The sequence below is a fragment of the Phyllostomus discolor genome, chromosome X (genome assembly GCF_004126475.2).
Source record: "Phyllostomus discolor isolate MPI-MPIP mPhyDis1 chromosome X, mPhyDis1.pri.v3, whole genome shotgun sequence".
NCBI lineage: Eukaryota > Metazoa > Chordata > Mammalia > Chiroptera > Phyllostomidae > Phyllostomus > Phyllostomus discolor.
The window spans coordinates 55,904,278-55,922,075 of record NC_050198.1 but is presented as its reverse complement, the minus strand read 5'-3'; the positions used below and the strand labels follow the sequence as shown (position 1 = coordinate 55,922,075).

The 17,798-nt window shown below is 38.9% G+C and overlaps 1 pseudogene; it reads left to right on the top strand.

The window, feature by feature from the left end:
• Positions 1-15,170: 15,170 nt before the first annotated feature.
• On the top strand, positions 15,171-16,156 carry LOC114505541 (annotated as a pseudogene).
• The last annotated feature ends 1,642 nt before the right edge of the window (positions 16,157-17,798 follow it).

Here is a 17,798-nt window from a genome sequence, read left to right as displayed (position 1 = left end):
CATGATTGCTCAAAAAGAATAAAATACTGAGAAACAAATCTAAAAAAAAGTATAAGGCTTGTACCCAGAAAAACCCCAAAAAACAATGAAAGAAATGAAAGACATCCTAAATGAATGGAATACTCTGGTTTCTCTTCAGATCATATAAATCTTTCATCTTTTACTAAATGAATGGAAATACAGTCATACCTTGATACTGCTAGGTTTCACAACTCATCAAACCCTGTACTCATAGCATTTTGATGAGAAAAATATGTTCTAGAATGAATTACCAAGTACCAAAATACCGTTGTATCTCATGTTTATGGATCCAAAAATGTAATATACTTAAGAAGATGTGGTAGATAGAAAAATGGTCCCCCAAAATGGCCACATTTGAATACACAGAGGCTTATATATGCACATTACCTTAGTTGACAAAAGGCACTTTAAGTTATGATTAAGATTAAGTACCTTTTTTTCTGTAAAGATTTTTTTCTACTGGTGGGAAAAGAAGGATAAATAGAACTATTTCTCTCCACTGTATATACACATACCCACATGCATACATAAACATATACACACCAGAAGTATCCCAAACAAAAAAACAAGAATAAAAAATCAAAATACCCTCAAACTACACCAACACTTCATACTTGGACCAAAAGAACAGATCCTAGGAGGAAAAGCAAAATTCAAAATCAAATGACTAAAAAATGCTAAACAAACAGCATCATTAATGTACAAAATATTTATATTACTGACCTGGTAACAACTGGTGTTCTCTGTGTCTGTAAAACTTTGGAACTACACAGCTAATATGTTAAATATAGACCATGTCAGCTTCCAAACACCAGAAAAAATTTTAGCTAGCCTCATTCTTTGATGCCTCATTTTCCACAAGATCTGTAACATTGCCAAGGGAACTATTCAACTAACTTCCTAAAATTGTTAAACTGCCAGCATCAAGTTGACTGAATATTGCAGAAAGAAGTTCTTTGATTGATTTGGCTTCTACATGACTGGTAATTGCAAAGGTGTTAGCAGAAAGGGAAGCTTGGACTTTGGGATTTTTGAAATGAATAACTGTTTCATCATCCTTAATCATGTTTACCTCTCAAATACCAGCTATATTATTCATAGCCAGTTTTTTTATAGAACTCTGAGATTTTTGTTGTTGTTGTTGTTATTTTTTTTTGTCATCAACTGTAGCTGTTCTATGTTCTGCCTTCTTTCTGTGAGTTGCAGTCTTGGCCCTTATCTAGACCTGGGCCTGAAGTTTTGCTAACTTTTCTTGATTAATGCTTTTGGTAAATCTGAAGCAGGAAGGGCTATACAACATGAGTACATGGCAAGACCCAAGGCTAAGTACCCAAGGAGATTCAAGATGGAGATGGAATAGGTGGAATCTACCACACTCACCTACTCTCAGGTTCCAAGTGGAATTACAACTTAGTTATGGAACAATCATCCTGAACAACCAACTGAAGACTAGCTGAAGAAGTCTCATAACCAAGGATTTAGAGAAGCCACATTGAGACTCCTTCAAATAGGTTGCTGAGAGTCAGTCACAGGCAGCATCTTACAATGGTCTGCACTAGAGTCTCTCCCAAGAGATGCAGAACCAACACACCCAAGCGGCCAGCTTTTGATGTATCAAAGATCCAATAAGCTTCACAAGCAACATATCCAAAGGGATATCTCAGTAGGCACCAAATCCCCTGAGGTGAATTCTGCTTCACATGGTCAGCAATTGCACAGCCGCTCACACTCAGTGAACAAGCTTGAGTCTCACAGTCAGCTAGCCTCAGGGTCAATTCCACATATGAACAACCTAATAGCAATCAAGACTCAATTTCAAGAGGAGGGCCCAAATCCACACAAGGGATGTTCCTGGAGCACCCAGCTCAGGTGATCAAGGAGACTGTGCCATTAGACCCCACAGGACACCTACTGCATAAGGCCACCCCATGAAGACTGGGAGTCATAGAAGGGCTTTCTAAGACATAGACACAAACAAAAAGAGCCAGCTAAAATGAAGAGACAAAGAAACAGTCCCCAAATAAAAGAACAAGAGAAATCTCCAGAAAAAGAGCTAAATAAAACAGAGGAAAGAAATTTATCAGCTACAGATTACTAAGTAATAGTTGTAAGGATGATCAACAGCATGAAAAAGGACTTAGAAACCATAAAAAATAAGTGAAGACAGTATCTGAAATAAAGACACTGGGGATCTAAGATGGCGTCGGAGTAGGAAGGAGCAGATTTGGCTTTCCTCTGCTCAGGGGAGAGAGTCCTGACCGATCTTTGGAGTGGAAAGGCAAGCAACCAACATATTTCAGCATTTTTGAGAACGGAGGACCAAGGATTGAGGCAGAACCGAAAGAACAAAGAACAGATCGCTGCATCAAGGTAGGCTCCCGGGACAGGCGTGTGGTACCGGGGCTGCAGCCCCAGGCCCGGGGGCCGCGGCTGGGTTTGCCCTAGGGTTAGTGGGAGAGAGCCAGGTCAACTGCTCCCTCCCCAGCCGAGCAAGGTCTGGGCGGCTCTGGGAGGAGTCCAGGTGCTGGCGGGCACACCGGGTGGCGAGCAGCTTTGGAGGCGGTGAACGCCAGAGCCAAGTCACCCTGCGGACCCGGACTCCCAGGGTCACTGTTCTGGCTGGAGCTTTGGCGGTGAGAGAAACCGGGCCATTGGAGAGCGGTGGGCTCGATCAGGAGGAATTTCCCAAGAGGAAGGAGTGGATGGACACAGACACTGTTTGGGGAATTCTCCTGAAGGGATCAGTGGCTCTGGCCTGTTTGCTCCCCAGCTGTGAGCGCGCAGGCTGCGGACAGGCCACGCCCGCCCGCCCACGGGGGCACCGGCGTGCGGCAGACGGCTGTGCAGGCGCAGACGGGCCTCGCCTGCTCACCGGAGCGCGGGGAGCGAGGGTTGCGCTGGTCGCGCCGGGCGGCGGCCGGGCCACGGAGCCAGTGCGAACCCCACGGGCCTAGGAAGAAAAGCCAAACAAGTCAACCTTCAGACTGCCTCAGCCAGCAAGAGCAGAAAAACCGGTTTGGCCACTTTGAAATCAAGAGACTTTTTAATTTGATTCTATTTTTTTAACAATTTTTAATTTTTTAAGTTTTATTGTTTTTATTCTCTTTTGATTTCTTTTTCCTCTCTTACCTGATTTCTTGTTTTATTCCTTCCTCCTTCCTGTCCTCCAATTTTATCTCTTCTTCCTGCCTTCGTCTGCCTTTTCTATTTTTTTTCTTTTTTAAATTTTTTCCTAAATACCTACAAGTGAGACAAAAGCCTGGAACGGTGAAAAGACCAAAGTTGAACCCAAAGAAGGGGCATCACAACAGCTGGGACAGTGAGATAAATGTCACTCTGCTATTACAAAGAACCTGCAAGTTATTGCAAATTTGTATTATTATTATTTTTCCAGTGTTCCTACATCCTTTTTTTTTTTTTAAACAATATTTTTATATCCCTCTTATTTTTGTATAGCCTGCTTTGCTAGGCTGGTTTTATTGTATGACCTCACAGCTTTCCCCTGATATCTCTTTCTATACCGTATTACTAATCTACTGTCCATTAACTCACCTGTGTCCTATAAGCATACTACTCAATGTTTGGTACTTCATATCCTTATTACCTAGATTTCATAGACTCTGCCATATGAATGTTGCCATAATATTATTGTAAATAACTGCTGTTCCATGCAAGTGTAATTACTTCACAACACCCCCCCCCAGATCATAGCCCATTTCAAAGTTTCCTGAACTCTATTACTGTAGTGGTTAACTCTATTCTCTCACACACTACACCTATTTACTACCCTTTACTCTCACCTTACCCCAGAATCTGACCACCCACAACCTCTCTGCTTTATAGACCCAACGCACAATCCTTCCTCCCCCAACAAGAGTCTTATCTTCTTTCCATCCTTTCTAAAAATCAGCTAGCTGGGTGGAAGATCACAGTTAACACTATACATAGTGAAAGGATCTCCTATATCTTCCCTACTTGCTACTACTGTACATAGCATAGAATTCTCGGTAGCTGTCTTAAACCATTTTGCCCTCCCCTCCATCTGATGACAAAAAAGAATAGGTGGAGGAGGTGAACACCAGGATACCCACTGGAAGAGGAAACCCAACAACTAAGGAACCACTAACAGATAACAGCAGAAGAAGGTGAAGGAGGGAGTAGTAACCACACAAACCTCAATCCAGGGCTTATCTGGAAATACAACTAAACAGTAGAGACAGTACCCAATACAAACAACTGAACAAGATTTCTTTAAACCTTGTACACACAGAAGAACCAGCCTCAACACAACCTGCCCTCACCAGCACAACAAAATATAGAAGGTGGTGGTCAGAGTGACCCACATTTAACCAGCTGGAGGGAAGGAACCATCAAAGAAAGACTCAACAACAATCAGAACCCAAAGGCAAACACAAAGCCAACTTAAACAACAGCCCAAGACCAGCGAGCTTGGGGGGTCAAGGAAACAGTACCACTGAAACTCACTGCTACTCTACAAAAGAAGTTCACATCATAAACCGAGGGAGCCAGAACAGATCAATATAAGAAGCTGAGGTGAACAAGAAGAGTCTCACAAACAATGGGAAGACAAAGAAATACTCCCCAAATGAAAGGAAAGGAGGAAGCCTCAAAAAGAATGCTAAATGAAACAGAGGCAATTCAACTATCAGATATTGAATTCAAAGCAGTGATTGTCAGGAAGCTCAATGAGCTCACAATGAGCTACGAGAAACTACAGGGAAGCTACAATGAACTCAATGAAAACTACATCAGCATAAAAAAGGAAATAGAAACTCTCAACAAGGGCCAAGAGGAAATGAAGAATACAATCTCTGAAATGAAGAACACAGTAGAAGGAATGAAAAGCAGGATCGATGAAGCAGAAGATCGGATCAGCGAGCTAGAGGACAAAATAGAAGAAAACACCCAGAAAGAGCAAGAAAGGGAAAAGAGGCTCAGAAAGAATGAAGAGGGATTAAGAGAAATGCAAGACAATATGAAACGTAATAATATCCGTATAATAGGGATACCAGAAGGAGAAGAAGAAGAACAAGGGATAGAAAACCTAGTTGAACAAGTGATGATGGAAAACTTCCCTAATTTGATGAGACAAAAAGTCACACAAATACAGGAAACACAGAGAGTCCCAATCAAGAGGAACCCAAGGAGGCCCACCTCAAGACACATCATAATGAAAATGGCAAAATTTCAAGACAAAGAGAGAATCTTAAAGGCAGCAAGGGAGAAGAAGGAAGTAACATACAAGGGGGCCCCAATAAGGCTAACAGCTGACTTCTCAATGGAAACACTCCAAGCCAGAAGAGAATGGCAAGAAATAATCCAAGTAATGAGAACCAGAGGCCTGCAACCACGACTACTTTACCCAGCAAGGCTCTCAATTAAGATAGAAGGCCAAATAAGAAGCTTCTCAGACAAAAGAAGTCTAAAAGAATACACCTCCACTAAACCAGCTCTGCAAGAGATGCTGAAGGGACTGCTTTAAGGAAAGAAAGGAAAAGAGAGAGTGAGAGAGGATCACACGTACATAAAAGGCAATGAATAAGTACCTATCAATAATAACCTTAAACGTAAATGGACTAAACGCTCCAATCAAAAGACATAGAATAGCTGATTGGATAAGAAAACATGACCCACACATATGCTGTCTACAAGAGACGCACCTCAGGATAAAAGATCTGCACAGGTTGAAAGTGAAGGGCTGGAAACAAATTTTCCAAGCAAATGGACAGGAGAAAAAAGCCGGGGTAGCACTACTCATATCTGACAAAATAGACTTCCAAAGAAGATCCATAAAGAGAGACCCAGAAGGTCATTTCATAATACTCAAGGGAAGAATTCACCAAGAAGACATAAACATAGTAAATATATATGCACCCAACATAGGAGCACCTAAATACATAAAGAAAATCTTAGAGGACTTCAAGAAAGATATGGACAGCAACACAATTATTGTGGGGGATTTTAACACCCCTCTATCAAAAATGGACAGATCTTCCAAACAAAACATCAACAAAGATATTGTGGCATTGAACAATACCCTAGACGAGCTGGGCTTTAGTGATATTTACAGAACCCTTCATCCCAAAGAAGCTAAATACACATTTTTTTCAAATGTACATGGAACATTTTCAAAGATTGACCACATGATAGGACACAAAACAAGCCTCAACAATTTCAAAAAAATTGAAATCATACCAAGCAATTTCTCAGATCACAAGGGACTGAAACTAGAAACCAACCACAAGGAAAAAAACCCAAAACACTCAAATTCGTGGAGATTAAACAGCATGCTATTAAACAATGAATGGGTCAAGAATGATATTAGGGAAGAAATCAAACGGTTTTTGGAAACAAATGAAAACGAACTCACAACAACCCAAAACTTATGGGACACAGCCAAGGCAGTCCTGAGAGGGAAGATCATAGCGATACAGGCCCACCTAAAAAAGTTAGAAACATTTCAAACAAACAACCTAACCCTACGTCTACAAGAACTCGAGGAACAACAACAAAGACAGCCCAGAGCAAGCAGAAGGAAGGAAATAACCAAGATCAGAGCAGAATTAAATGACATAGAGGCTAAAAGCACAATTCTAAAGATCAATGAATCCAAGAGTTGGTTCTTTGAAAAGATAAACAAAATCGACAAGCCTTTAAGCAGACTCATCAAGAAAAAAAGAGAGAAAACCCAAATAAACACAATCAGAAATGAAAGAGGAGAGATTACAACAGATACCACAGAAATACAAAGGATTGTAACAAATTACTACAAAGAGCTGTATGCCAAGAAATTTGAAAACCTAGATGAAATGGACAAATTTCTAGAAAAATATAACCTTCCAAAACTCAATAAAATGGAAGCAGAAAGCCTCAACAAACCAATAACAGCAAAAGAAATCGAAGCAGTAATCCAAAAACTCCCAACACACAAAAGCCCTGGACCAGATGGTTTCACAGGAGAATTCTACAAAGCATTTAAGGAAGAACTAACACCTATCCTTCACAGACTATTTCAAAAAATCCAAAAAGATGGAAGACTACCAAACTCTTTTTATGAGGCCAACATCATCTTAATCCCAAAACCAGATAAAGACACAACAAAGAAAGAAAACTACAGGCCAATATCGCTGATGAACATTGACGCTAAAATCCTCAACAAGATACTGGCAAACCGCATCCAACAGTACATTAAGAAGATCATACACCATGACCAAGTTGGATTCATTCCAGGTATGCAAGGATGGTACAATATACGCAAATCAGTAACTGTAATACATCACATAAACAAAAGCAAAGACAAAAACCACATGATCATATCAATAGATGCAGAAAAAGCATTTGATAAGGTACAGCACCCATTTATGATAAAAACACTCAGTAAAGTGGGAATAGAGGGAGCATTCCTCAACATAATAAAGGCCATATATGAGAAACCTACAGCCAACATTATACTCAATGGGCAAAAATTAAAATCTTTTCCACTAAGAACAGGAACAAGACAAGGATGTCCACTTTCACCACTTCTATTCAATATAGTACTGGAGGTTCTAGCCACAGCAATCAGACAAGAAAAGAAATAAAAGGAATCCAAATCGGAAAGGAGGAAACAAAACTGTCACTGTTTGCAGATGACATGATAGTGTACATAGAAAATCCTATAGACTCCACCAAAAAAACTGCTTGACCTAATAAATGAATTTGGTAAAACAGCGGGATACAAAGTCAATATCCAGAAATCAAAGGCATTTCTGTACACCAACAATGAAACAGCAGAAGCAGAAATCAAGAAAAAAATCCCATTTGAAATAGCAAAAAGAAAAATAAAATATCTAGGAATAAACCTAACCAAAGAGGTAAAAGACCTGTATTCAGAAAACTACATGACACTGAGGAGAGAAATCAAGGAGGACACAAACAAATGGAAACATATACCGTGTTCATGGATTGGAAGAATTAATATCATTAAAATGTCCATACTACCAAAAGCAATCTACACATTCAATGCAATACCGATTAAAGTACCAATGGCATATTTCACAGACATAGAACAAACACTTCAACAATTTATATGGAACCATAAACGACCCCGAATAGCTGCTGCACTTTTGAGAAAGAAGAGTAAAGTAGGAGGAATCACAATACCTGACATTAAACTATACTACAAGGCCACTGTAATCAAAACAGCCTGGTACTGGCATAAAAACAGGCACATGGACCAATGGAACAGAACAGAGAGCCCAGAAATAAACCCAAGCCTCTACGGTCAATTAATATTTGACAAAGGAAGCAGCAACATAAAATGGAATAAAAATAGCCTCTTCAACAAATGGTGTTGGGAGAACTGGACAGCTACGTGCAAAAAAATGAAACTCGAGCACCAACTTACACCTTATACAAAAATAGATTCAAGGTGGATAAAAGACTTAAATATAAAGCGTGACACCATTAAAGTCCTAGAAGAGAACGTAGGTAGGAGAATCTCAGATATTTCACGCAGAAACTTTTTTACTGACTTGTCTCCTAGAGCAAGGGACATAAAGGAAAGAATAAACAAATGGGATCTCATCAAAATTAAAAGCTTTTGCACAGCTAAGGAAAACAGTATCAAAATAAAAAGAGAACCAACTGTATGGGAAAACATATTTGCTAATGATACCTCAGACAAGGGTTTAATTTCCAAAATATATAAAGAACTTACGCGACTCCACTCTAAGAAGACAAGTAACCCAATTAAAAAATGGGCAAAGGACTTGAACAGACACTTCTCCAAGGAGGACATACAGAAAATCCAAAGACACATGAAGCGATGTTCAATATCGCTAGCCATCAGAGAGATGCAAATTAAAACCACAATGAGATACCACTTCACACCAGTCAGAATGGCCATCATAAACAAAGCAACAAATAACAAGTGTTGGAGAGGATGTGGAGAAACGGGGTCCCTAGTGCACTGTTGGTGGGACTGCAGACTGGTACAACCATTATGGAAAGCAGTTTGGAACTTCCTCAGAAAACTAAAAATGGATCTGCCTTTTGACCCAGCAATTCCATTGCTGGGACTCTATCCTAAGAACACTAAAACACCAATACAAAAGAACCTTTGCACCCCGATGTTCATAGCAGCACAATTTACAATAGCTAGGTGCTGGAAGCAACCTAGATGCCCATCAGTAAATGAATGGATCAAAAAACTATGGTACATTTACACAATGGAATTCTATACAGCAGAAAGAAAGAAGGAGCTCATACCCTTTGCAACAGCATGGATGGAGCTGGAAAGCATTATGCTAAGTGAAACAAGCCAGGCAGTGAAAGACAAATACCACATGATATCACCTTTAACAGGAATCTAAACAACAAAACAAAACAAAACAAAAAACTAGCAAAATATAACCAAAGACACTGAAATAGGGGATAGTCTGACAGTGGCCAGAGGGGAGAGAAGAGGGAATTTCAGGGGGGAATGGGTAGGGATTACAGGAACAAATTTGGAGGACACATGGACAAAAACTAAGGGTGGAGGGTGGTGGGCGGAAGGGGGGAGGGTTGGGTAGAGGGGCTGAAACGGGAGTAGGGGGCAGAAAATTGTACTTGAACAATGATTGAAATAAAAAAAAAGAAAAAAAAAAGACACTGGAAAGAATGAAAAATAGGCTGAATTAAGTAGAGGATCCAATTAGAGATTGGGGAGACAAGGTATGAAAAAAACACCCAATCAGAGCATTGAAATGAAAAAAAAATTAAAATGAGGATGATTAAGGGACCTTTGAAACAACAAGAACCGTAACATCCACATCATAGGGGTACCAGAAGAGAGAGCATGGTATCGAGAATGTGTTAGAAGAAATGATGACAGAAAACTTCCCTAACCTGGAAAAGGAAAAAGAAACAGCAGTCCAGGAATCACTGGGAAATGCAAACAAGATAAACTGAAAGAGGCCCACACCAAGACACATCATAATTAAAATGGCAAATATTGAAAACAAAGAGAAAAACTTAAATGCCACAGAGAAAGACAGTTAGCTACCTGCAAGGGAGCTCCCATAAACCGTCAGCTGATTTCTCAACAGAAACATTTCAGGCCAGGAGGGACTGGCATAAAACATTCAAGGTGATGAAATATGAGGAACTACAACCAAGACTACTTTACCCAGCAAGGCCATCATTTAAAATTGACAGAGAAATAAAGAGCTATCCAGACAAGAAAAAGCTAAAGGAACCAGACCAGTATTACAACAAATGTTACAGAGCTTACTTGAAGAAGGAGGAAGAAGAAGGGGAGGAGAAACAAAGAAACATAGTTAAAAGAATAAAATGGCAATAAATATGTATATAGCAATAATCATTTTAAATATAAATGACTTAAATGCTCTAATCAAAAGACATAAGGTAGCTGAATCGATAACAAAAAATGACCCAAATATGCTGTCTGCAACAAACCCACCTCAGGACAAAAGATACATGCAGACTAGAAGTAAAGGTATGGAAAAAGATATTTCATACAAAAGGAAAGTAAAAAAAGGGAGGGGTAGCAACACCTATACTTGACAAAACAGACTTGAAAACAAAGGCTACATAGTAAGAGACAAAGGACACTATATAATGATAAAGAGAACAATCCAATAAGAGGATATAACCCTTTTAAATATATACACACCCAATATATATGAAGCAAATACTTAAAGCAAATTTTGATGCAACACAAAATATGTAAAGAACCTAAATATGTAAAGCGTATCTTGAGGGACTTAAGGGGAGAGATTGACAGTAGTACAATCATAGTAGAGGATATTAACACCCCATTGACATCAATGCATAGATCTTCCAGACAGAAAATCAACAAGGAAATGGTGGCCTTATATGGCACACTAGATCAGATGGATTTAATTGATATCTTCAGAGCATTTCAGCCTACAGGAGCAGATTATACATTATTTTCAAGTGCACATAAAACATTTTCTAGGATAGACCACATGTTAGGACACAAACAAGTCTCAGGAAATTTAAGATATTTGAAATCATATTAAGCATCTTCTCTGGCAAGAATGCTATGGAATTAGAAATGGACGCTAAATAACATGTTACTAAACAGTGAATGGGTTAACAATGAGATCAAGGAAGAAATCAAAAGATATCTTGAAACAGCCCTGGCTGGCGTAGCTCAGTGGATTGAGCGCGGGCTGGGAAGCAAAGTGTCCCAGGTTCGATTCCCAGCCAGGGTACATTCCTGAGTTGCAGGCCATAACCCCCAGCAACCGCACATTGATGTTTCTCTCTCTCTCTCTCTCTCTCTCTCTCTCTCCCTCCCTTCCCTCTCTAAAAAAATAAATAAATAAAATCTTAAAAAAAAAAAGATATCTTGAAACAAATGACAATGAGAACTCAATAACCCAAAATCTGTGGTACTCAGCAAAAACAGTCCTAAGTGGAAAATCCATAGCATTATAGGTCTATCTCAAGAAACAAGAAAAGGCTCAACTAAACAATCTAACTTTACCTTAAAGGAACTTGAAAAAGAACAACAAATAAAGCCCACAATGAGTAGAAAGAAGGAAATAATAAAAATCAGAGAGGACATAAACAAGAGTTTAAAAAAACAATACAAAATATCAATGAAATCAAGAGCTGCTTGTTTGAAAAGATAAATAAGATTGACAAACCTTTAACCAGACTCAATAAGAAAAAAAATGAGTGAGGACCTAAGTAAATAAAATTAGAAATAAAAGAGGAGAAATAACTGACACCAAAGAAATTAAAAACATTGCAAGAAAATATTACAAATCTGTCATCAAATTGGACAATCTGGAAAAAATGGATAAATTCATAGAAACATACAATCTTCCAAAACTGAATCAGGAAGAATCAGAGAATCTGAGTAGACAGATTACACTCAGTGAAATTAAAACAATAATCAATAAATTCCCAAAAAACAAAAGTCGTGAACCAGATAGTTTTGCAAGTGAATTTACCAATCATTCAAAAAAGAACAACACCTATCCTTTTCAAACAATTCCAAAAATTTCAATAGAAGGGAAGACTACCAAGCTCATTTAGAAGGTCAGCATTAAACTAATTCCAAAACCAAATAAAGACACTACAAAGAAAGAAAAGGAACATGAATAGAGGGCTAATGGGCATGGACAATGGGGGAGGGCTGGCTGTGGGAGTTGGGGGGACAGGGTAAGGGAGAGCACTGGGGAAGGTCCAGGACAAATATAACTGAACCAATTTTTAAAAAAAATTTTTACGTGTTTATTTGAGTCAAACTGATGGCACATGCTGGGGAGCAAGACCTCAAATGCTCCAGAGAATAACAGTTTTGCAGCATCTTTTAAGTATTTGAAATTAAGGAGGGAACAAAAGGAAGATCCCAGGAAGGTGGGAAGAAGCAATGCAGAGATCAGATTACAGGATAGTTAACAAGATTAGTACTGTCTTGAAGGTTAATACCCCCTTCCAGGGCCATTGCTTCTGGTATTTCAGACATATGTTAACCTAGATGCACAGCAACAGTGGACAGGCCTTACTTAGGGCAAAGAAACCTTTTACTAAAGAACTTATATGACTGGGGCTTGACTACCCACATGATCTGCCCAGTTAGGAATTTATGATCCAATCACCCTGTGAGGTTACTTTCCATAGAACCCTCTTTTTTTCTTTACCTTTTAAATATATTTTATTGACTATGTTATTACAAGTATCCCAATTTCCCCTTCTTTGCCGTCCTCTGCTTGGTACCCCCATTCCCTCCAGTAGTCCTCCCCCTTAGTTCATGTGCATGCATCATGCATATAAGTTTTTGGCTTATCCCTTTCCTATACTGTTCTTAACTTCCCACTGTCTATTTTGTACCTACCAATTTGTGCTTCTTAAATCCCGCACCCTTTCTTTCATTTTCCCTTTTCCCCTCTCAGCTGATAACCCTTCATGTGACCTCCATATCCATGATTCTGTTCCTGTCTGGTTGTTTGTTTAGTTTGATTTTTTAGGCTGAACCAAAATTTTAAAAAATCAGAAAAAAGTATAGGCCAATATTCTAAAATCCTCAACAAAATGTGAACAAACCAGATCCAGCAATACATTAAACAGATCATACACCATGATCAAGTGGGATTAATTCCAGGGATGAAAGGTTGGCACAATACTGGAAAAATCATAAATCTGATATACCATATAAACAAAATAAAGGATAAAAATGATCATACCAATAGATGCAGAAAAAGCATTTGATAACACCCAGCACTCATTTATGATAAAAACTCTTGGCAAAGTGGGAATAGAGGGAACACACATTAACCTAATATAGACCATATATGACAAACCCACAGCCAACATCATGCTCAATGGGCAAAAACTACAAATGTTTCACTTGAGACTGGGAACAAGACAGGGATGTCTGCTTTCACCACTCTTATTCAACACAGTACTGGAAGTCCTAGGCACAGTAATCAGACAAGAGGAAGAAATAAAAGACATCCAAATTGGTTGCTTCCAACACTTGGCTATTGTAAATTGTGCTGCTATGAACATTGGGGTGCATAGGTTCTTTTGGATTGGTGTTTCAGGGCTCTTAGGGTATAATCCCAGCAGTGGAATTGCTGGCTCAAAAGGCAGTTCCATGTTTAACTTTCTGAGGAAATTCCATACTGTTTTCCATACTGGCTGCACCAGTCTGCATTCCCACTAACAGTGCACTAGGGTTCCCTTTTCTCCTCATCCTCTCCAACACTTGTTTGTTCACTTGTTTATGTTGGCCATTCTGATTGGTGTGAGGTGATATCTTATTGTGGTTTTAATTTGCATCTCTCTGATGGCTAGTGATGCTGAGCATCTTTTCATATGTCTCTGGGCCCTCTGTATGTCCTCCTTGGAGAAGTGTGTGTTCAAGTCCTTTGCCCATTTTTTAATTGGGTTGCTTGTCTTCTTAGAGTGGAATTATGTTAGTTCTTTATGTATTTTGGAGATTAAACCCTTGTCTGAGGTATCATTGGCAAATATGTTTTCCCATACAGTTGGTTCTCTTTTTATTTTAATACTGTTTTCTTTAGCTGTGCAGAAGCTTTTTATTTTAATGAGATCCCATTTGTTTATTCTTTCCTTTATGTCCCTTGCTCTAGGGGCCGTATCAGTGAAAATGTTGCCGCATAACAAACACCATATGATTTCACCTTTAACAGGAACCTAATCACCAAAACAAACAAGCAAAATATAACCAAACACACTGAAATAGAGAACAGGCTGACAGTGACCAGAGGGGAGAGGGGAGGGAATTTCAGGGGAAAAGGTGAAGGGTTTACAGGAACAAGTATAAAGGACACAGGGACAAAAACAAGGGAGGGGGTAGAAATGGGAGGGAGGTGGGGAGGGCTGGGGGGTTGGGCTGGGATGGGAGTAAAAGCCAGAAAACTGTACTTGAACAACAATTAAAATTTTAAAAATTTTTAAAAAGACATCCAAATTGGAAAGGAAGTTGTAAAACTGTCATTGTTTTCAGATGGCATGATACTGTACATAGAGAACCCTAAAGATACCACCAAAAAACTACTAGAACTGAAAAATGGATTCAGTAAATAGTAGGAAACAGAATAAATATACAGAAATTGGTTTTATTTTTATACACCAATAATGGACAACATAAAGGGAAACTAGGAACAATCTCATTTACAATTTCTTAAAAAAGAAAGTAGTACCTAGGAAATAACTGAACCAAGGATGTAAAAGACCTGTACTTGGAAAATTGTAAGACCTTTAAGAAACAAATTAAAGAAGATACAAATAAGTGGAAGCATATACCGTGTACATGCACAGGAAGAATTAACATCGTTAAAATGCCTATACTATCCAAAACATCTAGATTCAATGCAGTTCCTATCAAATACCAATGGTGTATTTTATGGAACTAAAATATTCCAAAAATTTATATGGAACCACAAAAGATCTTTTGTGGTGTGGCATAGCCACACCATCTTGAGAAAGAAGAACAAAGTTGGAGGTATCACACTACATTATATCAAACTATACTACAAGGCCATAGTTATCAAAATAGCATGGTAGTGGCAAGGGAGCAGCAGAGAGGAAAGTTACCTGACCCCTCCCCTCTCTCCTCTCCCCAGAATTGCCATCTCCCCATGGCTGCACGGTTTTATGACCCAGAAGATTCTCCTCAGAGGCCTGGCCAGAGAGAGGACACATGCACCAAGCACAGGAGCAGCAGGCAGGCACAATACCCATGGCCTAGGCAGGTATCTGGACAGTGGCCTGGGCAGTTACTGAGATGTTGGCACACCTAGGCCCATGCCCTCTCCCTGAGCTGCGTGGAGCGGCAGCCGACCTCCTAGGCAGGCTGGGGTTAAGCCTGGTGTCAGTTCATGGTGTAAGAGGGAGGGACTGTGCCTGGAGGCTGGCTAGCCACAGCATGGCTCGTGCACCAGGCACCTGGTGCACTGATGCTTAAGTGTGTTGTGGTCATGACTGCACAGTGAGCAAGATGTGCCTACTCACGAGCTATGCCAATGACTCATTCCTGGAGGAGTATGTATTCAGCATTAGACCACTACACAGTCAGGTCACCCTAGGTGGCAAGCAGTACTTCCTGGGACTCTATGACACAGCCAGACAGGAAGCCTATGATTGTCTGGGGCCTTTATCTAATAAGTGATGCCTTCCTTATATGTTTCTCTGTGGTAAATCCAGCCTCAATTGTGAAAGAGGAGGGGATACCAGAACTTAAGGAAAGTGCACCAAATATACCCTTTTTTATTAATAGGAACTCATCTCCAAGGTGATCCTAAAACTTGAGCAAGAATGAGTGACAGGAAAGAAAAACCTGTATGTGTGGAATAAGGACAGAAACTAGCAAAAGAGACAGGAGCACACTGATGTATGGATGGTCAGCTTGAAGACTATTTTTGTGAGGCTATCATAGCTATTTTAACTCCAAAGAAACACACAGTAAAAAAAAAAGAATCAAGTATAAACTGTTGATTATGTGAGAAACATCTTCAGTGGCCAAGGAAACTTCCCATTTCTCTCTAAGAAAGCATATGAAGTGCTAAAGCTATACTCAGACCTCTTATAAATACTGAAGCAGTTTAAAATTTGAAAGGAAAAAAAATCCTGCCCTCAGAATTCTATAAAACTCATTAAGAATGATTCTTAAAGATCCAAGAAGCAGCAAACAGCACTCAAAGCCACAATTATTACGAATACTTTATTTCAGCTAGAAGGTACAATGTCTTAATGGTTTCAGTTTTAAAAGATAAAATCATGTCATATAACTACATAAAAATGGTGCTGTAAATAGAAATGCCTCGCTTAGATCATATACATTTCAGCAGTCTTCATGGAATCTGTGCAAAATAAAACGTCCTTTGTTATAATTTATTGTTCTCGTATGTAAATCACTTTCAATTCCAGTACATTGACAGTGGTGAAATAACAAGGCCAGCCACGTAGCCAAAGGTCGTTCCAAGTGTACAAAAGATGGGAGGGCCATACCAGAGGAGAGCATGTATGAAATCAAAAGAGAAAAAAATACTTTATTATTAATTGAACACAAGTTAAATGTAACCTAAATATTTTTATATTAAAGCTTAATGTGGTTTCTTAAAGAATGCCAAATTGTTATAAAGTCAGAGCTGCATTTATCATTAACACCAAAAATGTACATGTTTTAGTTAATATGCATTCAACTGTAATAAGGCTTCTGGCAACTGCAAATTTAGTCTGATGCTCCCCAAACAGCATGAGAAACATGCTAAAATTACAAATTAAAAATCTAGGTCAGACTTTGACATAATCTTGAACTCAATTTAGCTCTCTAAAGTTGGTAATTCTGTTTTTAACTTCCACATTGGCTTGTATATCAAATGAAATGAGAAGTGTGTATGATAATCAAACCACAAGAAACTTTAAATTGTATTAAAGAGAAAAGACCTAGAATTCAAGCATGTTACATGGAATTTATAACAAAGCAGTTGTTTCCTTGGCTGGTGTGATTCAGTGGATTGAGCTCCAGCCTGCAAATTGAAGGGTTACTGGTTCAATTCCTGGTCAGGGCACATGCCTAGGTTGCAGGCCAGGTCCCCACTTGGGGGTATACAAGAGGCAACGGATGTTTTTCTCTCACACTTTGATGTTTCTCCTCCTCTCTTCCTCCCTCCCTTCCCCTCTTTCTGAAAATAAATAAATAAATAAATAAAATGGAGACAACTGTACTTGAACAACAATAAAAAACAGAAAACTATACTTAACAACAATTAAAATAAAAAAATAAAAATGAATAAATAAACAATTGCTTCCATTATAAAACTGATGTCACCTTTCAGATGCAGACACTGGAACCATAGCACAAGTTACAGAACTACAATGTCTATCAAAAATCTACAGTTTAAGTTAAATAAAATACTGGCTTCCAGATACCCTTTTTTTTTCAGCCAGAGTGTAATATTTCACAATATTACACCAAGCCAGAGGTAAATAATATTGATTTATTTCATCCATAAGCAATGCATGTTGGCCCTTAAGTGAAAGGTCCTGTTTTTGTGTTTGTTAAAAAAAAAAAAAAACATGTTCATGTTATCTGTGAAGTTTTAGTAAACTTTAACCATTTCTAACCTTTTTCTGGGTGAACAAGCCATTGAACTATGTTGTAGATAAACCATCTTAATTATCTGTTATCTAATTAAGCTTCCTTGTTTGGTCTGCTGTGGATCTGCCTTATTCCAAATGCCATGCAACAGACAATAATGTTAGAC